This window comes from Ailuropoda melanoleuca, chromosome 15 (assembly GCF_002007445.2).
Source record: "Ailuropoda melanoleuca isolate Jingjing chromosome 15, ASM200744v2, whole genome shotgun sequence".
NCBI classification, from domain to species: domain Eukaryota; kingdom Metazoa; phylum Chordata; class Mammalia; order Carnivora; family Ursidae; genus Ailuropoda; species Ailuropoda melanoleuca.
This window is the reverse complement of record NC_048232.1, coordinates 64,466,030-64,493,788: the sequence shown is the minus strand read 5'-3', so window position 1 is coordinate 64,493,788 and position 27,759 is coordinate 64,466,030. Positions and strand designations below refer to the sequence as shown.

The window sequence follows — 27,759 nt, the reverse complement described above, 5'->3', positions numbered from 1 at the left end:
AGCTTTAAGATTCTGTTGTTCTGCAACTCAGTGTAGCCTAAGGATGCTTGCTTAGTGTCATCATACCCAACTTCTCCCATTTCCTGGGGCAATCAGCCCAAGTATGATATCAACTGAGAAGGTCATTGAGGGAAGGGGAAATAGAACAGAGGGATTTATAAGAAATATATCAGAGCAACAAACAAGAATCTGATGTCTACCTGAAATGTGAAAGTCCTGAGATAGTGAGCTTCCCAACAAGTAGGACCTTTAAAAAAATAATAATAATCTTCAGATAAAGAGAAGCAATGAAGCTGATCAAATAACAGGTTAACATGAAACTTACAGAGAAACTGAAAGAAAAAATCCTTGAAATAAGACAGTGTTTTGGCAAGCCAGTCCTTGCAGACGAATGGGAAGGGCAGCCAGGAGTCTCCGAATGGTACAGTCAGGGAATGACTAAAGCATGAGCCAGAACCTTGGCAGTTACAACAGTCAAATATCTCTGAATTGTGCAAAGGTTAAAGAGATGATGATGGCAAGATTTCATGAATGTAGAAATTAAAACTGAGAACAGATCAACCTAAATCTGGGGAGTGCTGTGAGCACACTTGACTCCCTCCAGAAAATAGGAAGATGTTGATTGCCAGCATATCTCTATCAACACCCAAAAGGCTATATAAAAGCTGAGCTAACAGACTAGCAGTCATCAGCAGAAGCCAGTGGCTAGAACCAGGAGGGAATCCTGGTTCAACCCAGGATTCAACCCAAATCCACTGTTCAAATTATGGGGAGAGGAAACATCTACTGTGTAATCCACAAAAAAGATCAAAACAAAGATTGTGGAGATTTAAAAAAATGGAACTCCTCCAATGGAAATGGAGTGAGTGTAAAGGACTAAGGTATATAACCAATCCACCCTGGCATGTGCTTGCCTTCCCTTAGCTCCCCTAGAAGGTGCTCTGATCAGTTTTTTGGAAGCCAAATTCCTTTTATCCAAAATGTTTTATTGTAATCATAGTATGGTTATTTAGACGGAGCTGGAATATTTAGGATTTACATAAAATTGGGAGTTTGTTCAATGTTGAAGAAGACCCAGGACGTTCTAAATAATCCTCTTGCAGCTGAGACCTCTGGAGTCTCAGCATCCCTTTGGGACTTTTCCAGGGCAATGACTGGAGGCCAGGTGTAGCAAGAGGCCGAGGGAACTTAAGAAGATAACATCGCCACATGAGACCTTCCCGACAAGACAAACATCTCCAAATTGGGACAAATGTTACATTTCCATTCTTGAGGAGATCATCTCTACCCACAATGGCCTCAATGCTTACTTTTGGATTGTAAGTTATGAGGATGATGAAAAGAGGGCCAGGTTGAGGAGAAAATTATGAAAAGACATCTAAATGTGGAGAAGAGGCTCTACCTATAAAAAAATGCACGCAGCATCACATGGCCTCCGGGTCTATGTCATAAATCACATGTCTGCACATCACATGGTATGGGACTGCCCTGATGGAGCCAATTAAGGCTTTTTTTTTTTAAGATGTTTTTATTTAATTGAGAGAGAGAGCGCGTGCACGCATGCGTGTGAACACAGGGAGGGGCAGAGGGAGAGAATCTCCAGCAGACTCCCTGCTGAGCGCAGAGCCTGACACAGGGCTTGATCTCATGACCCTGAGATCATGATCTGAGATCATGACCTGAGCTGAAATCAAGTCAATCCCTTAACTGACTGAGCCACCCAGGCGCCCCTGGAGCTAATTAAATCTTCTAAGACTGAACTGGTCAGGCCATAGCCATCTTCTCAGTCTTATGCCAGGAAGACCATGACTCCTAAGGGGAAGGCCCTCAGTAATGTTAATAAAAAGACCCAGAACAAAAGAGATCAAAGACTCACAGCATCCTCAAGAAATGCAATTTTACAATGAGAAGAAACTGCCCTACATTTTGGAAAAGAAAGGCTCCCATGAGTTCTGTGGGTTATAGAATCACACACATTTTGGTTGGAATCCTGTCTTCACTTTCTTTAATATGTGACCCAAGCAAGCGACATAACTTTTTGAGTCTCAGTCTCTGACCTTATAAAACAAGGAAATATCATATTGTTCCTAAGGCTGTAATGAGGATAAAATGAGTTAAAAGTACTTAACATAGTACTTTGCAAGCAGTAGAGGCTCATTAAGCAATAGCTATTATTGTTTTTTTTTTAAAGATTTTATTTATTTGTTTGACAGAGAGCGAGAGAGGGAACACAAGCAGAGAGAGTGGGAGAGGAAGAAGCAGGCTCCCAGTGGAGGAGCCTGATGTGGGGCTCGATCCCAGAACGCTGGGATCATGACCTGAGCCAAAGGCAGACGCTTAACGACTGAGCCACCCAGGCACCCCCAATAGCTATTATTGTTATAGGTACAATATAAAGGTAACTCCTTCAAGCTCAGTGGGGAGATGAAGGGACAGCCCTCATTACCCATCTCCTACAATGGGAAGACTCACCCCACAGGTCCCACTGATGACTGCACCTCCAGGCTTGAGAAGTGGATACCAGCAATTTAAAAACTGGTATCTGAGGAACATTTTCTCCCACTCTTTATTACCTTTGTTTGAGGCTTTCATAATATCTAGATTCCTAGAATCCTGGCAGGGAAGAAAAATTAGTAAATAGCATTCTGGTTTATAATTGTATGGAGGGTAATAATTTGCTACCTCAAGGGAAATTCTGATTATTGCTTCAAGTCAGCGACTTGTCATGGTAACAGTTTTGCAAAATGGTTAAGCCACCAGCTTTGCCTGGTTTCTGACCTTAATGAATTAGCTTGCCTATGTGCCACGTACTGTTCTAGATACCACTCACAGCCAGTTCTGTAAGGAAAATAATGCAGACAATGGAGGCAAACAATGAGAGTGAAGGGCAATGGAGTGTGGTTTGTTTGGGGTGGGGAGAGAGAGAGCCAGAGCATGCGAGCAGGGGAGGGGTAGAGGGAGAGGGAGAGAGAGAATCTCAAGCAGGCTCCACACTGGGTGCGGGGGCTCAATTTCACAGCCCTTGAGATCATGACCTGAGCCAAAATCAAGAGTCATAAGCTCAAATGACTGAGCCACCCAGGTGCCCCTGGAGTGTGCTATTTTAAATAAGGTATCCTTGGAGCTGAACAGCTAACTACAGGAGGTGAGAGGTCATGAGGCATAAGTGTATCTGAGGAGAAGCCTTTGAAACAGAAGGAAAAGCATGTGCAAAGTCTCTGAGATGAATGTGCTGGCACGTCTGAGCAAAATAGCCCAAGTGACTGAAGCAGCATGAGTAATGGGGAGAATGGGAAGAGGTGGGGTGAGTGAGGGAGCAGGGAGACATTTTTATTCAAAATGATCTGAGAAGTCATCAGAGGATTTTACCCTGGAGTGACAGGAGCTGACACATGGCAACTTTATCATTCTGACTGCTGGATAAAGGAGAGAAAAGGGGGGTGCCTGGGTGGTACAGTCCATCAAGCATCAGACTCTTGGTTTCTGCTCAGGTCGTGATCTCAGGTTTGGGCTCTGGGCTCAACAGGAAGTCTGCTTGAAGATTCTCTCCCTCTCCCTCTGCCACCCCCATACATGCACTCTCTCTCTCTCAAATAAATAAATCTTTAAAAAAAAAAAAGTATAGGAAAGGGGGCACAGGGCAATAGTAGTAGAGGGGCATTTATTGCTATCATCCAGACAACAGATAATTGTGGTATTGGACAAGGATGGTGGTGGTAGAGATGACTAAACATGGTCAAATTCTGGCCATATTTTGAAGGTAGAGTCATTGGAATTTGCTGATTGATTTGATATAGGATATAAAACAGAGAAGTAAAGAACAACTCCCAGATTTTTTCTCTGGGAAACCATGATGGTTAATTTTGTGTGTCAACTTGACTGGGCCACAGGATGCCCAGACATTTGGTCAAACATTCTTCTGGGTGTGTCTGGAAGAGATTAACATTTGAATCAGTAGACAGAACAAAGCCAATTATACTCCCTAACGTGGGTGGGTCTCATCCAATCAGTTGAAGGTATGGATAGAAAAAAGAAAAAAAGATTGACCCTGTCTTAAGGAAGAGGAAACTCTTCTTGCTAGACTGCTTGAACTGAAACATTGGCTTTTTTCTAGCAACTTCCTGCTGTTTCTAATCTTTGGGTTGCCTGTCTTCTATTGGCTTCATAGTTCTTCCATCACCTGGATAACCAATTCCCTGCATTACATTTCTCCTTTCGAACCCCAAGTGGTTCATGTTTCTCTGGTAGGACAATAACTGATAATAGGTTCGAAGTGCCTCAGCTAAGAGTTCCATAAGGAGTGAAAATCAAGCTCCAGCTCCCTGGAGTGTCCCAGTTGGATGGCGATATCTAGAGCAGTGATTCTCAAGCCTGGTTGCACATTAGAATCACCTGGGGAGGAGCGCCTGGGTGGCTCATTTGGTTAAGTAGCTGCCTTCAGCTCAGGTCACGATCCTAGGGTCCTGGGATTGAGACCCAGGTTGGGCTCCCTGCTGAGTAGAGAGCCTGCTTCTCCTCTCCCTCTGCCCCTCCCCTGCTCATGTGCATGCGCACGTGCTCTCTCTCTCTCTCTAACAAATAAAATCTTTTTTTAAAAAAATCACCTGGGGAGGTTTTTTTTATTTTTGTTTTTTCTTTAACAAAAACCAAAACCAAAACTAAACCAAAACAAAAAGTAATGTCTGGTCCAATTGACTTAGTCTCCAGGCTTGCGACCCAGACATTAGTGTTTTCTTAAAAATCACCTACAGATGGCGTCAGAGGGACTTTTTTTTTTTTTTTTTTTTTTCCTGGTGTGATAAAAAGAAAACTTTTTACTTTCATGTGACCACAAGGCCTTGGAAAACCAATGTGGACCAAAGATCAGAGGTATATCCAGTAAAGACTTTTTTCCCCGAATTTATTTTATTGAGCTGTAATTTGTATGCAATGAAATGTGCAGATAAATGTATAATTTGGTGAGTTTTGACAACTGCATATACTCCCGTAACCCATATTTCCACATTCCTATCCAGATATAGAACGTTTCATTTACCCTGGAAAATTTCATCATGCCTTTACTCAGTTAATCCCAGCACCCTCAAGAAAACTACTGTTTTATTTTCTATCAACATAGCTTTGTCTAAGACTTCATATAAATGAAAGCATATGGTACGAACAATTTTGTGTCTTATATATTTTACTCATCACAGTGTTTTATGACTCATCTATGTTGTTGCACATATCAGTAATTCATTCTTTTTTATTGCTCAGTGGTATTCCATTGTGTGAATAGACCACAATTTGTATCTTAATTCTCCTGCTGGTGGACATTAGGGTAGTTTCCAGATTGGGGCTGTTATGTATAAGGCTGCTCTGAGCACTCTAACAAACTTCATTCATAATCATGCTGGGTTTTTCATAAAAGGCCTTTATCATGTTTTCTTTCTATTCATAGTTTGCCCAGAGTTTCTATAATGAATGGGTGTTGAATTTTATCAAATGCTCTTTCTACATTATCACATTTTTTTCTATATTCTGTTAAAAGTAGTGAATTATATGGATTAGTTTTTAAATGTTAAACCAGCCTTACATTCCTGGGATAAACCCATTTGGTCAGGATAGATTATTTTCTGTATTGCTAGATTTTATTTGCTAATGTTTTGTTAAGGATTTTTGCATCTATGTTTATGAAGAATATCACTCTGTAATTTTCATTTCTCATAATGTCCTTATTAGGTTTTTGTGTAATGGTTACGTTGGTCTCATAAAATGAGTTGCATTCTTTTTTTTTCTATTTTCTAGACGAGTTTATAGAAGATAGATATTATTTCTTCCTTAAATGTTTGATGAATTCACCAGAGGAGCAAACCTGGCCTAGAATTTTCTTACTGGGAAGGTTTCAACTATAAATTCAATTTCTTTAACAGATCTGGAACTATACAGATTTTAATTACTATATTATATACATTATTATATTATAAATTATATATTATAGGACATAAAATTATATTCCACATATAAATTATAACTTACGTTACATAAATTACATGTATTACATAAATTATTTAATAATCTAATTTCTATTTTTGTGGTATCAGTATTAGTATCTTTCAAGAAATCTGCATCTAAGTTCTCAAATTCATTGGCATAAAATTTCTCATATGATTACTTTATTATCCTTTTACTGTCTGATAGCTGAACTGATAGTCCCTCTTTCATTCCTAGTATTAGTAATTTGTGTTTCTTTTTTTTTTTCCTGATCAGTCTTGCTAGGGATATATAAACTTCATTAATCTCAAAGAAACAACTTTTTATTTTCTCTGTTGTTCATCTTACCTATTTAATTGCTTTCTGTTCTTTCTGGTTTCTGTTCTCACTTTCTCTCTTCTGATTACTTTGGGTTTACTTTGCTCCTTTTTTTCTAGGCTTTTTAAGTAGAAGTTTAGGTCACGGATTTTAAAATGGCATTTCTTCTTTTCTAATAAAGTACTTAAAATTAGACAGTTTCTTCTATCCTTGCTCTGCTGCATCCCACATGTTTTGGTTATGCTCTGTTTTCATTATTATTTAGCTTGAAATATTTTCAACTTTTTCTTGTGATTTCTTTTTGACCCATGAGTTATTTGGAAGTGTGTTGCTTGGTTTCTAAAGACTTGGGAAATTTTCAGGTACCTTTTTCTTACTAATTTGTAACTTAATTCTCTATGATCAGAGAATTAAACTCTATATAACTTAAATCCTTTGAAATGTAATGAACTTGTTTAATGGCCCAGCATATACTCTATTGTGGTGTATGTTCCATATGCATTTGCAAATAATGTGTAATCTGCAGTTTTTGAGCATAGTGTTCTGTAAAAGTCAATTAAACTCAGTGTTGCTCAGATCTTCTGGATCCTTACTGAATGTTTTGTGTGTAAGTTTTCTATCAGGTACCTAGAGAAAGGTGTTAAGATTTCTAACCATGATTGTGGATTTGTCTACTGAGCCCTTTCATTGTGTGAGTTTCATGTATTCTGAACCTCTGTTATTAAGTATATGCACATTTAGAATTATTGCATTTTCCTAATAAATTGACCCTGTTATAAAATATCCCTGCTTATCTCTGGTAGTATTCTTTGCCCTGAAATCTACTACGTCTGATACTAATACAACCATTCTAGCTTTCTATTTGCATGGACATCTTTTTTCATAATTTCACATCTAAGCAATCTGTACCTTTATGCTTAAAGTATAACTCTCATAAGCAACACATAGTTGGATCCTGCTTTTATCCAGCCTGACAATCTCAACCTTTTGATTACAATATATAGTCCATCTACATGTAATGTTATTGATACCGTGGGATTTGACTACCATTTTGCTATTTGTGTTCTATTTGATGCATCTGTCCTTTGTTTATTCCTTCTTTGTTGCCTTCATTTGAATTACACAAATATTTCTTAGTATCCCATTTTATCTCCTCTATCAGCTTTTAGCTATACCTGTTTTTTTTTTTGAGAGGAACTACAACATACATTGTTAGTTTATTATAGTCTACTATTACACTACCTCACATATATGTGGTATACTTATATCCTATACTACCCTAAACTTCCGCCTTTGCTATTATTGCCATATATTTTACTTTTGTATATGTTATAAGCTCCCTCATTATTATTTCTACTTTAAATAATCAGTTGTCTTTTAAATAAATTTACAATTAAGCATGTTATATATTTACTTATGTACACCATTTCTGGTGCTCTTCGTTCCTTCATGTAGCCCCATCTTTCTGATTGTTACTATTCATTTCAGACTGATGGGCTTGTGTGTACGTTTTCTGGGCTGTGGTTTAATGTAATGAATTCTCTCAGCATTTGTTTATATAGAAAGGTCTTTATTTTTAACTTCATTTTAAAGGATATTTTTGCTGAATATAGACTTGTAGTATGACAGGATTTCCACCCTCATTTGAGCCCTTTAAATGGTATTCTATGGCCTTCTGGTTTGCAGTGGTTTTGATGAGAAGTTCTTATGCTTACCATCATTGCCCTGGAGGTGATATTTCCCTCCTATAAGAATTTTGTCATTGTTTTTCTCAGCAAGCATAGATGATATGACTAGATACATTTTCTGGTATTTATCATATTTGGAATTTATTGAGATTTTTGAGGCTTTGCAGGGACCACGATTATAAATGTTAGTCTTCTTGGTATGGTCCTATGATCACCAAGGTTTTGCTTATTTTAAAAGTGCCTTAAAATTTTTTGGATAATTTCTTTTGATCGGTCTTCAAGTTTACTGACCTTTTCTTCTGCAATGTCAAATCTGTTAAGACCATTCAGTGAATTTTTTATTTCATATATTGTATTTTTCACTGATAACTTATATTTCTAGTCATGATTTCTACAACCTTGTTTTTTTTTAAGATTTTATTTATTTGAGAGAGAGCACAGAGAGAAAGAGCACACAAACAGGAGTGAGGGGCAGAGGGAGAGGGACAAGCAGACTCCCTGCTGAGAAGTGAGCCTGATGTGGGGCTCGATCCCAGGACCCCAGGAGCATAACCTGAGCCAAAAGCAGACGCTTAACCAACTGAGCCACCCAGGTGCCCATATAACCTTGTTTGCATTCCTCTTTTGCCCACACATAATATCCCTATTTTCTTTTAAATCCTTGAATATATTTATAAAAGTTGTTTCAAAATCCTGGGCCATTAATTCTAACATCTCTGTCAACTCCGGATCTGTTTCTATTGACTATTTTTTCTCCTGAAGATGTAACACATTTTCCAGCTTCTTTGTATATCTAGGAATTTGCTACGGTGTGCTTGACTTTTGCAATGTTATTTAGTTGAGAGTCTTCCTGTAGTAAGTGTTGACTTTTTTTCTGCATAGTAGTTACTTCATTTGCAGCTTAGCTTGATTTTGTCAAGGTTTGGTTTTAGGCTTTGTGAGGGCAGGTCTAAAGTTGTTCTTACTCTAGGGCTAGAGTGAGTGGCATATTCCTAACATTTGATTATTCTGGAGTATCAACTAATTGCTGTGGGATTTTAGTGAAGCTCACTCTCTGGTTTATCAGAGCCAAAATATCTCTGGAATTCCCATTCAGATTACATCTCACAAATAGTTGTTCTCTGTCAGACCTCTTGGAACCTCACGCTAAACATGTGTAGTTCAGTACCTAACCAAGACTCAAGGAGATCCCGATTCATAATTTTGGGGCTCTCTTCTCTCAGGTGCCCTACCCTGAAAATTCCAGTAGCCTCAGCATTCCTGAATTCTGATCTATCTTTGCTCTACCTAGAAAAACCATTTTGTTCTTTTTGGGCTCTTCTCTGTGCCTTGATTTACAACACAGTCCCAGGCAGATTTTTTTTCACATACTGAATTTTTCATAGGGATGAATGAGAAGTTCACCTTGTACATTTTTCTTCTTTCAAAGATTATGCCCCTCTATTGCCTATCATAATGCCCAGCACTACTCCATATGTTTGGTCCAGCACTATAGTGGTTTAAAGTAGAAAGAAAATCTGATACCTATTTTTATATTATGGCTGAAGCTGGGAGTTGTATCCAGTGAGTTTTTGTTCCTAAGTTTTGCTGTAAGACCTAGGAGTTTTGTAAATCCCTAGGGAAGGAAGAGCTAAGAGGACAAGGGGAGAAGAAGCCCCTAATGGTTAGGCTCCAAAATGTCAATACTGGAAGAGCTTAAGGCAACAGTCAGGTTCCAAGGAAGGAGTTTGAATTTTCAGATGAAGATCTCTCTTGCATAAAACATCAAGAAAATATCTATCGTCTATTTCAGAATGCAAGGATGGCTTGTTGAGGGATAATACAGAAGATTTAAGTCTTCCTTAGCCTACTTTGAGACATGACTTCTAAACACCTGGTTTTCAATAGTATGGTAGGCTGGTGAGTAAAATGAAATTTCTATTGATTAAAGAAAATAAAGCAATGTGGTTTTTTTTTTTAAGATTATTTATTTGATAGAAAGAGAGAGAGAGAGCACAAGCAGGAGGAGCGGCAGGCAGAGGGAGAGGGAGAAATAGGCTCTCCGCTGAGCAAGGAGCTCGATATGGGGCCAATCCCACGACCCTGAGATCATGACCTGAGTGGAAGGCAGATACTTCACCGACTGAGCCACACAGCAATGTGGTCTTTCTTATATAGGGTGTTTGGAGAGTAAGTTTCAAATTCTCTAAAGAAACACTTGCAAAGACAATTAGTTAAGTGAGTCTCTGCTGTGGCCCTCTGCCATCATGAGATATTTAGTTCTGATCATTAGAATATTTAAAAAACCAATAGAAACCTAACCAAAGTGTTTCTATAAATTCTTGAAAAAAATCACACTAGCAATGATTAAGAGGGGTCTTTCTCTCAGTGTGAAACTGAACCATAAACACTAGAGAATTACATTTCTCCAGTGTACTTAGAATAATAAAGAAGAAAAAGACTAACATCCCTTTATGACATGTATTTATCCATATGCAATAATTATCTTGCTGATAACTGCAACAAAATACGTTTTGTAAGCTATTAGCTAAGCATACTATTTATAATTCATAAAAGACCTTTTCTTTCATCTTTAAAGGAGAAAAATGTCTATTTGAAGGCATTCAGTCTTGATCCTAAGTTTTTAACCTCCTTGAGAACAAAGAAATCCACTCTGGCTCATTTCAGCAGTGAAAGGATTTTATTGGAAAGAGAATTAAAGAGCTAAAGTTGCTAATGGAGGCCCAGAGAGGAAGGATTGGAAGATACCAGGAACAACGCCCCCAGCTGGGCTGCCAAGCTGCCTCAGTGACACCTTCAGAGGCCCCCCAGCTGCAGCTGCCATCACTGCCCAGCACTGGGCATTACCACCATCTCCTCTGAGACCACAGCTTCAACAAAGTGGACGTCTCTGCCTTTGTCCTTGCCAGATGGATTCTGTGCAGAGCCTGCCTCTTGCCACCATCATCTTTCAAACAAATTCAACACAGATAGGTCTGATTGGTAGATCCAGGTGCCCTGGTCGCACCCTTGCTACATAAGAGGCTGGGAAACCAGGTTGTGACTTCTACGCATAAGATGGGAGATCACCCCAAACACAGGGACAAATTTCATCCATAGCTGCTAGGCATAAGCCAACAAATAAAAATATAGATAAATAAATAAGGAAAGCAAGGAGGAACCTTGTTATTTGGATCAACTGCCCTGTTTTAAAAATTTGAGGAAACCAAGGCACATGGACAGGAAGTGACTCATCACAAATCTATTCCTTCTCTCTCTAGATTCACTTTTCAACTCTCAGGGATGACAAGTACTTTGTGTATTCCTTTCTCCCCTTCCACAGAAGACACCTTAAATTGACTATAGTACTCATTCTTATGGAGCCCAGCTTTGGCCTTACGATTGTTCTCAACACGGCCCCTTGAGCAGCCACAACCACAATTGGCACAAGAAATGAAAACTATTTGCCATCCTTGTACTGCACGAGGCTGACATTCACTCAACAAATTCTTAAATGAATTAATGAATAGAATAAGATTTAGTATAATTAACACTTTTGGAGTCCACAAAAGATATTTTAGGTTATTGGTTAAATGATCTCTTTGAGACTTAATGTTTATTATGCCCAGTTGTCTCTATTTTGGTTACTGGCACAGATTCATAATTTGTTTATAACTATTAAAAAACACCAGGCTGCAACTCGTTGTCTTGCCAACAATAGCACCAATCTGCCCATTCATTCAGATGACTTTTCTCACTTTGCTACTGTCAAATGTCCAAGTGAGATGATGGCTTGAGAGGTTTCTTTTTGGTAGAGGAGGCAATAACCACCCAGATGCCACTATATTCCTGTCATTTCCCTTTGGAAGTGGGTTGATGGCTGACCAACTCTCTAGCTTCTGTCACTGCTGAAATCCGGTATGGGTTTCACTACACTGTATTAGTGTGCATCGAATCCAGATATGAAATAGGAATGGTTTCCAACTTAGGTAATTCAGTGAATATAATGTTTGTATAAAATGGTCACAGGTTGTTTTTTTTTTTTTCATAAGTTATACTATTGGATGCAAGTGGCAGAAATTTCGATTCAAAATGTCTTAAAAAGAAAAACAAAACAAAACAAAAAAAACTTCATGGTCTCCTTGACAGAAACATCAAGGAACAGATCTGCTTCCAGGGACTCAAATGAGGTTACCTCCAGACTTTGCCTTCTTTAGTGTTAGACCTTGTCCTCAGGCTTCATAAAATAGCTACTAGAAGCTCCAAATTCGTACTCTCCCAGGCTTAAATCCAGTGGAATAGACAACACTTCTTGGGAGTTTCTACATAAGTATTATTATTCCCTTCAACTGCAACAAATTGGTTCACATGAACATTCTGGAACCTATTACTATGGCTTGGGTGATTCAGTGCTCTGATTGGCCATGTCTAGATTACATGTTACATCCTGGATCTGAGGTTGTAACCAATACTATTATACCTAAATAACCAATAACCAATACTGTTATACCTAAAAACAGTGAATGTCCACTCTAAGGGCATCCTCAGACACTGTCCAGCAGGGAAGAGAGAGCACACTTGAAGGGATAATTGAAGTGAGTTTAATGAAGGAACCACACATGATGTGTGACAATGGTAAGGACATCAACAAAGGATGGAGAAATGCCCAGAACTAGGAACAGTGGAAAACCATTACCACCACTTGGGCTGAAGGGCCAAGAAAGCAAGATGTTACTGGGCCTGGGTGAGAGGCATAGCCCTGGGTATGAAGCACCAGTCAGAGCTATGCCCACATGTACAGGAACACAGCCATTACCAAGGCACAGCCCAGAAGGGAGGGAATAGAGAGACTAAATTCCTCCATCTCCTCTCCCAACTCCTGACCTCCTTCTGGGGCCTCCTATTGGCCAAACCTAACAGAAGCCAGAGGGCAAGGAGCTGGGGTGATAGTCTGCAGAAGCTAGCCTCTTGGAATAGAGAGCAGGGTGAAAAGGGGCTATAGAGTGGATCTGGAGAGGCGAACTAATAACTAGCACCTCTATTTTCTCTAAACTAGGGGTTAGCAAATTAGAGCCCATGGATCAAATTTGGCCCACCCCTTGTTTCTATAAATAAAGTTTTATTGGAATACATTCAATAAGCAAACATTTATTTACTTATTGTCTGTGGTTGTTTCTGTGCTATAATGGCAGAGCAGAGTATTGTGAGAGAAATTGAGAAACATACCAATTCATGAGTGTTTATGTTTCCCCCAAAAGCAAGCAATCCTCTGACACCAGCTTGGTGTCCTATCATTCAATTCAATTCCTACCTACCTGAAGACAGCATCAGATCCCTCAGCTAAAGGCTCAGTCCAACAAGACTGTTCCCTTCAACTCCCACTTCAGATGCCACTCACAGGTCCAGGTTGTCAAATGTGCTGACTGACCAGCTATAGATTAGAGGTTCCAAAGACCCCCTCCTTGCATTAATTTGCTAGAGAGGCTCGCACAACTCAGAGAAACATTTAATTTACTGGATTACCAATTTATTATAAAAGGATATAACTCAGGAACAGCCAGATGGAAGAGATACACAGGGCAAAGTATATAGGAAGGGGCATAGAACATCTGTGCCCTCTGGACTTGCCACTTTCCCCAAATCTCCATGTGTTCACCAACCCAGAAGCTCTCCAAACCCCATCCTTTGGGGTTTTTATGGAGACTTCATTATATAGTCATGACTGATTAAATCATGGCAACTGGTGATTGAACTCAATCTCCAATCCTTCTGAAGGTTGGGGATTGGAACAGAAAGTTCCAACCCTCTAATCACATGGTTGGCTTCACTGTCAATAAGCTTCCATCCTTAGATGAGGTACAAAAGTCACTTCACTAATATTACAAAAGACTTGTTGCTTTCATCATAGGAAATTCCAAGGGTTTTAGGAGTTCTGTGCCAGGAATGGGGACAAAGACCAAATATATATTTCTTATTATAAATCATAGTATCACAGAAACCATATGGCCCACAAAGCCTAAAATATTTACTATCCAGCCCTTTACAGAAAAGATGCACTGACCCCTGGCCTACGCAAACTCATCAACTGTGCCTCACACATAGAAGATAGTCAAACAAATTTCTATTGAATGAAAAAAATAAATGAATGACTGAAAGCATTGTTGAGACTCACAAAGTGAATGACCCTGAGCCTCAGCCCCATGAGATAATTGAGATTATAAGCCCCTCCCCCCAAGCCTCTTCCCTTTATTCCAGAGCTCCCTGAGGAAACTTACTCCCTTCCTCTGTGGCTACTGCCACAGCCCAACCACCACTGCACCTCTTGATTTCTGCTGTTGTCTTGTCCCCATGGTTCAGTTGATATTGTCATTTTCCTTGGCTGCAATATTACTGTTGCCTCTTCTAGGAATTTGTAAGAGGGTACGCTCCTAAATACAAAAGATTATTATGCCTTTTATAATTCCAAATGGGAGCTTTCTCGTTTCATTTTCATGTCCCTTTTTTGTGCTAGCTTGAAACATGAATGTCAGAGGCTAAGGGTTCATTGCATAGCCTCAGCAGGTATCATATTCAAAACTCTCTTGCCCACCCCAGGAACAAGGGCAGCAATGTGGAATTCAGGTGCTTGGATTCTTTCCTCTCTCTCAGGGAAAGTTCCTGGTGTACTCAGGGTGCTTTTCATAGAACTTGAGACACTTTTTACTTCTGTTCATGAGTGTTAGCCTTAGTGTTGCAGCTCTGCATTTCCATTTACTTATACATGAATTCATTCACTCAACAGGAGGTCTTCCAGGGGTCCACCAACAGTCATCATTCCCAGATGCCTAACAGTCAGCTTTACTACCCCATAGTTTTTGAGATAGGATGCAGATTGGCCCATACTCTGTGACCTATGACCCCTGCCCTTGTTTAAATAGGCATATGGGGCACCTGGGTGGCTCAGTTGGGTGAGCATCCAACTCTTGATTTCGGCTCAGGTCATGATCTCAGGATGGTGAGATGGAGCCCCACATCGGGGGGCTCCACGCTGGACATGGAGCCTGCTTAAGATTCTCTCTCTCCCTCCCTCCCCCACTCATGTGTGCTCTCTCTAAAAACAAAACAAAACACAAATAAACACCCAGGCAGACTACAGGGCAACAGTGATAAAGACGGAGCATCTAGGAACAGCATGGCACCATGACCAATTAAGCCCAAATTAATCAAACACACTTAATGACATATTAGAGTTGTCCAGAGATGGGGCACCTGGGTGGCACAGCGGTTAAGCGTCTGCCTTCGGCTCAGGGCGTGATCCCGGCGTTATGGGATCGAGCCCCACGTCAGGCTCCTCTGCTGTGAGCCTGCTTCTTCCTCTCCCACTCCCCCTGCTTGTGTTCCCTCTCTCGCTGGCTGTCTCTATCTCTGTAGAATAAATAAATAAAATCTTTTAAAAAAAAATAGAGTTGTCCAGAGAAACATATATACACATGTGTAAACGTATACATGCACAAATATACATATATGATTTTTTCTAAGGAATTGGCTGAGAAGGAGGCTGAGAAGTCCCACAATTTACTGTCTGCAAACTGCAGACCAGGAATGTCAGCAGTGTATTCGGAGGCCTGAGAACTAGAGGGTCAATGGTGCAGACTCCAGTCCTAGTTGGAAGGGCTGAGAACCAGAAGCATTGAGGTCAAGAGAAGATCAGGAAGCGAACTCAGGCAAAGAGGGAGGGAATTTTTCCTTCCTCCACCCTTCGTTCTATTCTGGCCCTCGACAGCTACCTGATGGCCCACCACATTGGGGATGTCAATCCACTTAGTCTACCGACTCAAATACTAGTCCCCTTGGAAATACCCTCATAGACACAGTCAGAAATAATGTTGAGCCAGATATCTGGTAGCCTCTGATCCAGTCAGGTTGACACATAAAATTAACTCACAGATGTGCATGGTCATCACTACCGTGCTGTCTGGCAATCAGGCACGGAGGGTGTGTGTTAGTCTATAAATGCTGCAGTCACTGGTTTTTACCCAACCTTAATAGGGATTAGCAGGAGAGAGAAGGGCAAGTAGGAGGGGGGCGGGATGCTCTGAGTCATCTTTAAAGATTCCCTGTTAACAGGTAGGGTTGGGAGGTTGGTTGGGTTCCTGGAGAGAGGAGGGGAAGTGGGGAAGAAGCCAGGTGGGAGAAGCAGGGTAAGACAGGAGGCTGGAGGTCCTACTCACCAATGTTGCCCACATTGCCCCTGGCCTAGGGCTGGTGAACTCTCCAGAACCAGAAGGGAAGATGAGGAAGAGTGAAAGGAAGGGACAAGTGTCCACTGAAGGGATTTCTCAGGAGGGCAGCAGCTAACTCGAGGAGCACTGCAGGTAGCTTTGGCAAAACACCTGCGTGGCCACATTTTCATGATACGCCCGCCTGCTGCCGCTGCCCAACAGTCTCTCACAATCTCATAAATGATGCTCAGTCCCTGATTGTTAGCAGGAAGCATGATGACTTGTCTTACCCAAGTGAAGAGCCCTCGTTCAACACCCCAGCTGAAAGCAATCAAGTCTGTGGATGAATAATGAAACGAGAAAGCAGCCTTGCCCTTCCACCTGGTAAGGATACGCACAGGGGTCTGTGACCCAGAGGAGAGGCCTCACCCAACCACCCTGGCACGCTGACCTCAGACCTCCAACCTCTAGAACTGTTTGAAGCTCAGCAAAGAAGGGAAATCCATTGAGAACAGTCTGTAAAGCAGCCCCCTCGGACCCAGGTCTCCTCCTCTCACAGATAAGGAAATGCAACCATAGGACGAGGTGTGTTATGGTTTCCACATGATCATCCAGTTGGGGCTGGAACTCAGGTGCCTGACTCCTACCTCTAATGCTCTAAAAAAAAAAAAAACCCTGATAAATAGGCCAGATTGGATAATGGTACTTTCACAAGCATCCTCATCACCAATCCAACCATACTACAAGAGAAGAAATTCTCGTGGTGCCTGGAGAAAAGAGGACAGGACACACTGTGAACTGGTGGCCTACGGGCCCTGTCCGGCTATATGCACATTTAGTTTGGTCTGCCCAGGGTTTGAGAAAAATTTAGTTGTCAGCATTTTAAAGTTGAGGTACTTAAACTAGATTTATCAGTTTTGGATGTTCCCTGGGAAGCCGTGGCAGCATCTGGCCCTCTTCCCTCCACGGCAGTATTTTCTTGGAGGACAGCCGCTGCCTCGCTCGGTCTCCTGGGCGGGGTGCTCCTTGCTGCACCCTGGTCTCCAGGGGAAGGGGTGCACTGGCTGCACTCGGCTAGGCTGCTTCCCTCGTTTAGATTACCTGCAAGCCCGGACAGCTTTTGTTTGTGACCTCCGACTACGGAAAACTCCAACAGCCTTCTGCAATTGTTTTAAAGACTGAGAGAGGGGGGTGCCTGGGTGGCACAGCGGTTAAGCATCTGCCTTTGGCTCAGGGCGTGATCCCGGCATTATGGGATCGAGCCCCACGTCAGGCTCCTCTGCTATGAGCCTTCCTCTCCCACTCCCTGCTTGTGTTCCCTCTCTCGCTGGCTGTCTCTATCTCTGTTGAATAAATAAATAAAATCTTTAAAAAAAAAATAAAGACTGAGAGAGGAAGAGGCTGATTCTGGACTGCAGAGAAAGAGCTAGCACTCACATAGGGCAAACGGGCTGGGGGGTGGAGGGAGAAGCTTTCTTGGAAATGGCCTTTGGCTCAGTGTCAGAATGAATTTGGACGCTTATCCTGACATGGTCCCAGAAAGGGTTTGGACACACAGTTAGATGCCTATCTATCAGGGAAAATGAAGAAGGGATTCTTCCATTCATTACCTTAGGAATGGGACTCTATCCCCTTGAAGGAATGCTTTTGGAATGCTCAGATTTAATACAATTCTTTTTAACTGGATAACGCAGCCACGGAAAGTGTTAAAAGGTGCATAGCAAACTGTCCTTCATGCCTCAGCTCCTCTCTGGGAGGCAGCCATTGTGCCTTGTCTTACCAGAGATGTTCTGTGCCTTTGCACTCTTACACAGTTTTCCTTATAGAAGGACTAACTCACTGTAAAGAGAGCGAGAAAGAATGGCCTTACAGAGAGATTTTCAGATTTATCCATACACATACTTTTACCAGTCCCCTTCTGGGACTCTTCAAACACACACAGGCAATCATGTGAGTCTCCTACCTCAAATCCCCCGATGGTTTCCCATGGTTCCTAGAATATAGGACCAACTCTAGCTTGGCTCCCAAGGCCCCGAGTCACCTGAATGCTGCTGCCTCCCTTTGGTCATCGCTTCTTGGCATTATGGTCTTACATTCCTTGTTCCAGCCAGACTGAAATCCCATGAACTTCCTGCTGGGAACCACACTCTCCCTCGTGTCCTTTCTATGGTACCTGCGGCTCTGCTGTGTCTTACCATTCACTTCTGCTTGCCATTTACTGAGGCCTTCTTGGACATCTAGGCTGGGTAAGTGTCCCTCTGTCCTGCTCTGTAACTGCTGGCCAGGTTGTAACACCCCCTACAGCTTAAGGTAATTGCTCCCACCACAACCTGTCTCCCCAGGCAGGCTCTGGGAGGGCAGGGACTCGCCTGTCTTCACTCATCTCTGTGTCCCTGGCATTCAGCCGATGTCTGGTAGAGAGAAGACACTAACACACAGTCACTGAAAGATCACGGGCTTGGCTACTCACACCCCACTCCGTTTCTTGGCAAAAATGTACGTTGGTGGCTACGTAACTTGTTTTCTCAGAAGCGAGAGAGCATTTTTATGATAACACAAACTCCAAATGTCCACTTTCTGATATTTAAAGATGTCACACTGTATGAGACATGAAATAAGGATTTCCTTTGATCTATCTGCTGCTTAGCTCTGAAAAGCTTTGATCTTCTGACAAAGGACTCCGAATCTGCATTAAACAGCCACTAAACGGATCGTAATTTTCTGTGCCCAGAACAATAAACCAACAGCTGTTTGGAAAGGGCATTTGAGGAAATGAAAAGTGATTTATAAGAATACAACAGAGCCAATAATTTAGTGCCCCAAAAACAATCATTTTTAAGAACTGTTAAAAACAAGACAACAGGCCCCAACTGGAGATGCTTATGCTAAGCCCCAAACCAAAACTTGATTACACTTTTGGCTCTCTCAGGAATGCAAACTTAAACCAATCGGGATTCACCTACCAGTGTTAAGTAATCGGCCTAATAGACCCCTGCCTTCCCCTAAAGGAAAGTAACTTTGCAATAAAGCAACTTGATTTCCTGCCTCCTGTAACTTCCTCGTCCCTGCTCCCTTCTGCCTAAAAGTTTTTCATCTGTACAGCAACTCCAAGCTCCTTTTTTTCTGCTAGATTAGATGCCCCCCGATTCAAAATGATTTTTGCTCAGATAAACTCTTCAATTTTTTAATACACCTCAGTTTAACAGTTTTGGTGTAAGAAGATAGAACCAAAGGAAATGCTCTCCAGCCCCAAAGGAGGAAGCAAACATGGGTACCTGGGAGCGCCTGCAGCCGGCTGCTTTCCCGCCGCCTCAGGACGTGGGGGGAGTCCCTCTAGGATCCTCTGCAGCTCTTGCGTTAGAAGCTTCCAGACTTATTTGAGCGTTCCTTTCTCCGGACTGGGTCCGACTTGGAAACCAGCCCCGGTCGACTTAAATTGGCCTGGGGTGGGGGTGTGGGGGGCTGGCCAGTGTGAGACCTCAGGTGAATCAAATTTTGTTTTAAGGCTGAACAAGCGGGTTAAGCTTACCAAAGATAATCTCCAATTACAGCGGCCGGCCGCAGCTGAGAACTTTTCACCTAGATAAGCTTATCCATTTACAAGGTGCCCTACAGATAAATGGATCTCAGCCAAGCCTTCCCAGCAAAGGGTAAAGAGAAATTTATTTTTCTCCCTCTACGGTTTCTGGTGACCAGGATGAGATCCACTGGAACACCCCACTCACTCCAAAGCCCTTCAACAGGTTCCTGGGAAAAGCGGCAGAAGTGGGCAAACGGTGAGCATTCTTATCCAAGGGGCTCTCCCAGATTTCTAGATTTCTATGTGTGGTGTCTGGTGGAGAGAAGCTTAGACTTTTGGGTGAAGTTAAACATCTAGAAAAATGTTCCTGAGAAGTGTCATCAACACTTCATTGTCTGCCTTGGCTCCGTCTCAAGGCTGTGGTTTCAACCACTTCAAGGCTAGAGCACTACCAAGCCCTGGTCACAGTCCCCTTCTGGGGCAGAGGATTTAAATAAGAACCTCCCCCCTATGTTTCCAAGTCAGGAAAATAAAAGGAGCCTGGCAAGGGGAGTTAACAGGAATCCTATTTAACTGACAGCTTTCGATTTGGAGGGCAAAATCTAAATAATAAGGGCATTTATCAAGAGGAGGCAATCACATTAAATTCCCAACTCCTTGTAATGTAGAGAAATGGCTAAAATAGTTGTGCTTAGTTTTGATCAGAACCTACCACCCTTGGGGCGCCTGGGTGGCACAGCGGTTAAGCGTCTGCCTTCGGCTCAGGGCGTGATCCCGGCGTTCTGGGATCGAGCCCCACATCAGGCTCCTCCACTATGAGCCTGCTTCTTCCTCTCCCACTCCCCCTGCTTGTGTTCCCTCTCTCGCTGGCTGTCTCTATCTCTGTTGAATAAATAAATAAAATCTTTAAAAAAAAAAAAAAAGAACCTACCACCCTTGCTCAGTTTCACATGAACATCTGATAAGAAATTAACCATACTAGGTGAACCATATATGGTGTACATTTCTAATTATGGTCTGGAATCCCCATGGCACCCAGCAAGCCTCGGGGATAACCTAGCCCCTGAATCACTTTATGAGAACTCAGGAAATGAAAATTCATTTAAGTCTTGGCCTATGGCCAGGCAAGTAAATTTATTGCCTCCCACCCCCCAAATCATATTTATTCTTTTTAAAGTTCTAGGCTGAAAGCATTTTGCCTCTTCCATGCCATTAACTACTACCCACCTCAGCCCCTACATGTGGAGTAATTAGAAGATTCAGGGGGAGTCTTTGATGGCCTTCAATATCTAGAAGTTGTAAGAAGGTGATTTCCAATAAGTACCTGATAATGTGATAAGTCAGAGACCTGATTCCTTCCCCCCAACATCCATGCCCTATTGCTTCTAACTCGTGCATATATCTTGAATGAAAACAGCTGTTCTCCATCTTCATAGACACATTCCCAGGCCAGCCACGGACACTGCCATCTTAGCTTCGCATCTGGTCTTCAGGAAGTGCCGTCCTTCTAAAGCACAAGTGCAATCCTGCCCTTGCCTCTTCCAAAGCTCAGCAATAGATACCCATTGGTCTTAGGGTAAAACTTAAACTCTTTCTGGCTTTCAAGGCTTTTCATTAGAGGTTGCAAACCAGAAGCCTGTGGGATGATGGGTTTTGCTTGGCTCACACAGTGCTTTTATAAATTTCAAGTAAGGCCAATGTTTATAATTTTCAAAATTTTGTGTACAAATCAAAATGTAAGGCTTCCTTTGGAAAATCAGGGTATCTGCTAACACTGGCCACAGGCTCTCACATGGAAAGAACTGTCTAGAGCTGAGTTGGGGTCTCCCATGTGGATGGAGGCTCTGTTCTTCAGCTCTCAGTCTGCACCACTCTGTTACAGGTCCTTCCTACGGTTCTTTGAGGTTACCTCTCTGACGCTGTGGATGGGTAGGTTCCGTGTGACTGACCCCCGGACACTCTCCCATCCTTCTTGCACTGCTCTCTCTTCATGCATGCCTGGTTCAGGTGAGCTAACTTCTCTCAGTCTCCCCCTGCTCAGCCCACCCACCCATATACACAGTCTGGGCTCTCTCTCCCCCCAGTGTGCCTGGACTGTTCGCTCTGCACACCCCACCCCAACCCACCTTGGGCATGTCTGATTCCAACTCTTTCTTCGGGTCTCCATTTAAATGTTCCTTTCTTAGGAATGTCTGTTCTGACCTTACCTACCCAGACCCCCACCTCACGTCATGTTTTGATTGTCCCTCCTAAGAGAGCCCCACTGTGCAGGGCCTGAATCTGGTGCTCCGCAGTGGGCACCACCTGGGCATCTGGTGGAACTGGGAGGGCCTCAGAGCTCCCGCAAGCTTCCCTCCCCGCTCTGCTGCCGTGGCCAAACAAGCCTCCTTATCCCACGGTCCAGGTGCAGCTGTTACTTCTCTCTGACCAGTGCGTTTCGGTTCCCTGCCACCTCATGGAATTATTCAAACAAGCCAGTCCCATCTTCTTGCACGAAGCAAGGGCACCCTACCTTCTTTTTTTTTTTTTTTGTAAGATTTTATTTATTTATTTGACAGAGAGAGCATGAGAGAGCACAAGCAGGGGGAGCAGCAGAGGGAGAGGGAGAAGCAGGCTCCCTGCTAGCAGCAAGCCGGATGCGGGGTGATCCCAGGACCCCAGGATCATGACTCCAGCCAAAGGCAGACCCTTAACTGACTGAGCCACCCAGGCGCCCCGCACCCACCTTCTTGATACTGCTAAGCTTGCCTCTCACAGCCCTGATGACTCACCCTGAGTGCAACCCTTTTGTGGTCTCCTATGGCCTGTGGTGTCCTCCTCTCCCAGGCTGTGAGTATATACATGGCGATCACACTGCTTGAGCCTCCCCTGTCTGGTGTCGAGTGGTACGAATTCAGCCATCCCTACAGCCCTAGGCTGGGAATCCCTCCTTCAACAATAGGGGGCAACTGAAACACCCCACACGTACCATCACTCCTTGCTCGCTTGCCTTTCCCCCTGCCCCGGACCACACACTCCACGAGGCAGGGACCAGGAGAACAAGGATGGGCATATTGTTTGCCTCCAAATCCCCAGTACCTAGCACAGCGCTTGGCGCACAGCGCTTGGCGCACAACAGGTGCCCCATAAACCCTTGTAGGAACTGCCTCGGGGTGGTGAGTGTCTCAGCGGCGGGACGCTCAGCCGGATGCAGATGAGGAACATCTTCCCGAGACTGCAGAGGAGCTTTGGCCTGGGTGACACTGCCCTTCTCAACCCTTCAGAGTCTGTGACGCCATTGGTCCGTCATTTCATTTCAGACTCACGTAATTGCTTGTTTTGCCAATGAGCCCGGGTAGAAAACCAGCCATTTTTTACCAGGAAGCAGAGCTCTCAGTTTTCAAGATGCACTCACTAATGCTGAACAACCTTCATTTTCAAGCACCAGGAGCCCCCGTGCAATGAGAAGGACAGTGCTATGGAAGGTGTGACGAAGGTGCAGAACAGAATGCCATTTGTTCTAAAGAATACTATCACAGCCCCTGGTGCTCACGGGGGGAAGAAAAAAGGCCCTACCATCTGCAGACAGTTTAGCAACAAATTTTTACCATTTCCATGTGTTAGAAATGCAGTTCTAGAAATGAATCTAATCAAGGGGCTGTTTTAGCAGCAAGGATGTTCTCACTTAAATCCAGAAAACCATTTCCGTCACTTCCAGATTTTTAAAGATCAAAATCCAGCTGAGTTTCTGTCATGTGCCATTTAGACATCTTGGAAACCAATGTATGTATTAAAATAGCAGCAACATCAATGGGTTATCATGGAGCATTGTAAAGCAGCAACTTGTAACATTATGGTACTTTAGAGAAGATAGATATTCGCAATTTAAATTTGAAGAATGCTCCACGGCTTTTTCTTTCATTTATTGAGTTAAAATCCAAACTGTTTCAGAGGCATAAATTTTGCATATTTTAGAGTTATAAATTTTGCAGTTTATGCAAAATTTATGCCGGTAAGACCAATCAGAGAAGGACCTGGAAATGCTTCATTTTCAGTTATGCCTACACATGAAACTGATTGGACTAAGTTCAATCCATAATTTAATCAAACTTCGGCTTAAGAAAATCTTCGTTTTGTTCCAACTCTATCCCAGGGGTGAGGAAGGATGTCAGATAGAGACAAATTATTATAACAAAAACCCCTGCTTTCCAAGGGAGACAATGGAGTAAAGTGATTCTGAGCTCAGGCCTTAGATTTCACTGCCGTGGGTTCTAATCTTGCTTCTGCCACTTATTAGCTGCCTCAGTTCGAACAAATTACTTAACCGCCCCCAAACTCATCATCTTAAAAAGGCAGCAATAGGAATACTTATGTCATGGTAATGTTGTCAGGATTGTAGGTGAAAATGCATATAAATGTTTATCATAGCTACTGGCACATAAAAAGAGCTCTTTAAATATCAACTGTTATTACCATTATTATTATAGATCGGTTTCACAAAATATCCCAGCAATGAAATCTTTGAAAATTTGATTCTGCAACTGGCTATTGGAATCCAGAATTTGCTCTTGGATTGCCATGGCCATTGGCTCCCCACCAGTTCTGTAATTTAATTGATCAACATGTCACTGTGCCAATTCCCAGAAGGGAAAAAGCCAAGGAAGAGTAGGATGGAATTTGGTATTATAGACAATAATATAAAATCAGGAAGGGACGTTACACTAATGAATCAAAAACCCAGCCAAGGCATCAAGCCTTCTGGGTAAGGAGATCATTATCACACAGAAAGGGGGTGGCAGCAGATTTCCTTGGATCTGGGAGCATCAACCCCCATTATCATGTGATGTCCTTGAGGGGCTGGCATGCCATGACTGGGCTTAGCCATTTGAAGTCCAAGACACAAGGCCTGCAATGATAATGGGCATCCTGAGTAGTTTCAAGTTTCCACAATTGGACTGTTGTCCCCATGAGACTTGACATGGAAAAGTAGGTCTCAGCACTGGCATGTTGTGTCCCTGTCTTCAATGCCTGTCCTCTAGCTCTGATTGTCTACAGCACCAACACACATCACCTTGGACATTGGTCAAGTAAGATAGACAAGACTATCCTATCCATCTTATTCAGAAAAGGATAATCATTTTCACCTGGATAGAACCAACTGTGCCCAGCATTCTGAGGATTATCTCAGCATGACTTACTTGTGGGAAGGCAGGTAAGAAAGCATATTCTCTATCATCTCCCAAGAGGCAAGTACTTAACGTGAAAGGGACACACAATTTGCTTATTGTTACCTTCATATCCAAACTATTGCAGGTCAACATGATCTATACGCACAATTCGAAAATATATAAATATCCTGTGGCAGGAAACATGGTGATCTTCTTACTCACTGTGGTATGCCTAGAATCTAGCCCAGTCCCTAGAACACAGTGTGTATTCATGAATATTTAACGAATGAATAAGTGCGTAAATGAATATACATGAGCTCTCTCACTTTTGTGCCTCAGTCTGAAATCTCTTTCTACTTTTGTCCATTCAGTAAACTTCTACTCATCCTAAAAGTTTCTCCTCAGTTGCCGTTTGTCCTATAAAATCATTGCTTTCATTTCAGGTAGGGGAAGTCCTCTTTGTCTCTTCCGCCATGGTAGTCAGCACCTACCTCCATGTCAAGGTTTCTAGATGCAAACAACAAAACCCACTCTGGCTGGCTCAAGCAGAAAGAGATTTGTTAAAGGATATCAGGAGGCTCACAGAATTTTGAAGAGGGGTCAAGAACCAGGTCTCAGTGCCACCTAGCTAGAAGGACCAGCAAGGGAAGAGCCAGATCACACTAGCTGCTTGAGGAAAACACGGCAGCTACTGCTGCTGGTTCCTAGCACCGACTACCCAAAGCAGACCCGAGGAGACAGGCACAGCTCCAGCCACCTCAGAACTAGACACCTCTACCACTCTTCTAGTCAGAAGACTCCACCTTGTAGTGTATGGCTACCTCACATTGATCATTTCTGCCTCCACTTGTGCTAGAATGCAGGTCACATGCCTGAGCTCCAGCTGCAAGTGGTCTGTGAAACATAAGTTTTACGTTTCCAGTCTGTGTAGCAGAGGAAGGAAGGCAAGCTAGAAGGTGTTGAGTGAGCCATCTAACCATGTGCGCCATGCTTCATAGCACCACTGTCTCCTTCACTTGGTACGAGTTCCTTAAAATCTGAGAGAGGTGAAAAAAAAAACAAAAAACAAAAAACCAAGCACCATGAAGGATCAGTGCAGAAAATCCAACATGTGACCAGCAGGAGTTCCAAGAAGAGAAAACAGAGAAAAAGGAGAGAAAGAAATAATACCAATGTATTTCCCAAGATGAAGGATAAGAATTTCTACACTGAAAGGTGTGAATTTTAAAGGTCCCTTCTAGACACATCTCCAAGAAATTTCAGAGGACCAAAGATAAAGAAAAGACCCTAAAAACTTCAGAGAGAGAGAAAATTCATCTACAAAGGACCAAGAAAGAAACAGACTGGCACAACAACGCCAGGTCCTGAAAGAAAATGGAACAACATCTTTAAATTGAAGAAAAAATGGTCTTCAACTTAAATTCTCTCCCAGATAAAATGTCATTAAATAGTAATAGTAAGATAGATTTTGTTATATGCAAGACCCAGGAAGTTTACCTCCTATCCATTGTTCACATGGGAGTTACTAGAGAAGATGTGCTCTGGTAAAATGAAGAAGCAAATCAAGAAAGAGGAAGTCATAAGATCCAGGGAATGGTGTGTCCAATTTAGGGGAGAATGGAAGAGAAGGAAAACACCAGCTAATTTTCAGTCCCAGAAGACAATCAGTCTATATTAGGGGAGGCAAATGGAGAGTGCCAAGAGGAGGTCTCTGGGGGGAATACGACGTCTATAAACTAGATATGACGCTGGAGACATTTTAGGAACATAAGCAGACGATAAAGGCAGAAAATACAAAAATTAAGGCAATTAGAAATTCCAGAAAAAATTTAAACAACTGAGATGAACATTATCATAGCTCGTTATTCTTCCTCCAGAAAAATAATAAAGACTGTTTAATGATTTTCAATTTTTAAAACCAGCAAAAGACAAAGCCTGCACAGCAAAAACTATAAGTATTATAACTCTTGTTAGTGTAAAGCTACAAATTCAGATGAGAGATGTTAGGCAGGGAGGGGAGGTTATGGGAAGGAAAGGATGACTATGCAATAAATAGTATCTTACAAAGCAAGGAGTATCGCACCCAGCATCCTTGCCTCAATCTTCTAATAATAGCACCTCAGTTTTCCTTTGGGTCATTTCTCCTCCCCAACACATGCAGTCTTAGTAAGACTGTCAACCCACATGTCCTACACTTTCTAGCCAATGGGTGAGCATGTGGTCCATTATAAGCCATTCAGACTTTCTCTTCCCGGTAAATTAAGAATCCCCATTAATTCACATTAGGCAGTGCCCTAAAGAGACAGTGCATTAATTCTCAGAACAACCTTAGATTCCCAGAACACCCCCTATTCATGGCTTTCCTGAAGCCTGACTCTTCAGCTTCTTTGATTCTATGGGTATCTGTTCTCCTCACGAACCCCCAATCCAATTTTTGCATAACTTAGCAAGAATTGGTTTCAACTGGTAAGATATAATAAGATAAATAGAAATTCAATTACAGTGTTTTAAATTACAAAAGCTGGAACGGAGACTAGTGATGTGACTACTAAAGGATCAGGGGATTAGAAGAGGGATCCGGTGAGCAAAACTCTCATCTCTTAACAAGAAGTCAATGTAGAAAGTGAAAAGCTGATTAATCATAAAAGGACAACATAGCACATTAGCAATAACCACCGTAATAAAACTAACTAAATACATAAGTAAAACTTTAAAATTTAAAAAGAGAAATGGTCTCTGGAAAAGGGACCAGGTAGGGAGATGTAGGACAAGAGACTATTGCTTCTTATTATAAACTCGTCTTCATTTTTCCCTGTGTGTATACATTAATACATTGATAAAATGTTTAATGTTAAAGAGGTGGGGAACAAAGATTGTTGGTCTATCTATAATGAAGATGGTTTGGAATTTCAAAGCCTTCTTCTCAAAATAGTCAG

The 27,759-nt window shown here is 42.2% G+C and overlaps 1 protein-coding gene across 4 annotated transcripts in view; it reads right to left on the bottom strand.

Annotated features, from left to right (window-relative positions):
• Positions 1-27,759, bottom strand: part of CRADD (CASP2 and RIPK1 domain containing adaptor with death domain) — a 365,696-nt gene that overhangs the window by 110,761 nt on the left and 227,176 nt on the right. The gene's annotated exons all lie outside the window — the stretch shown is intronic.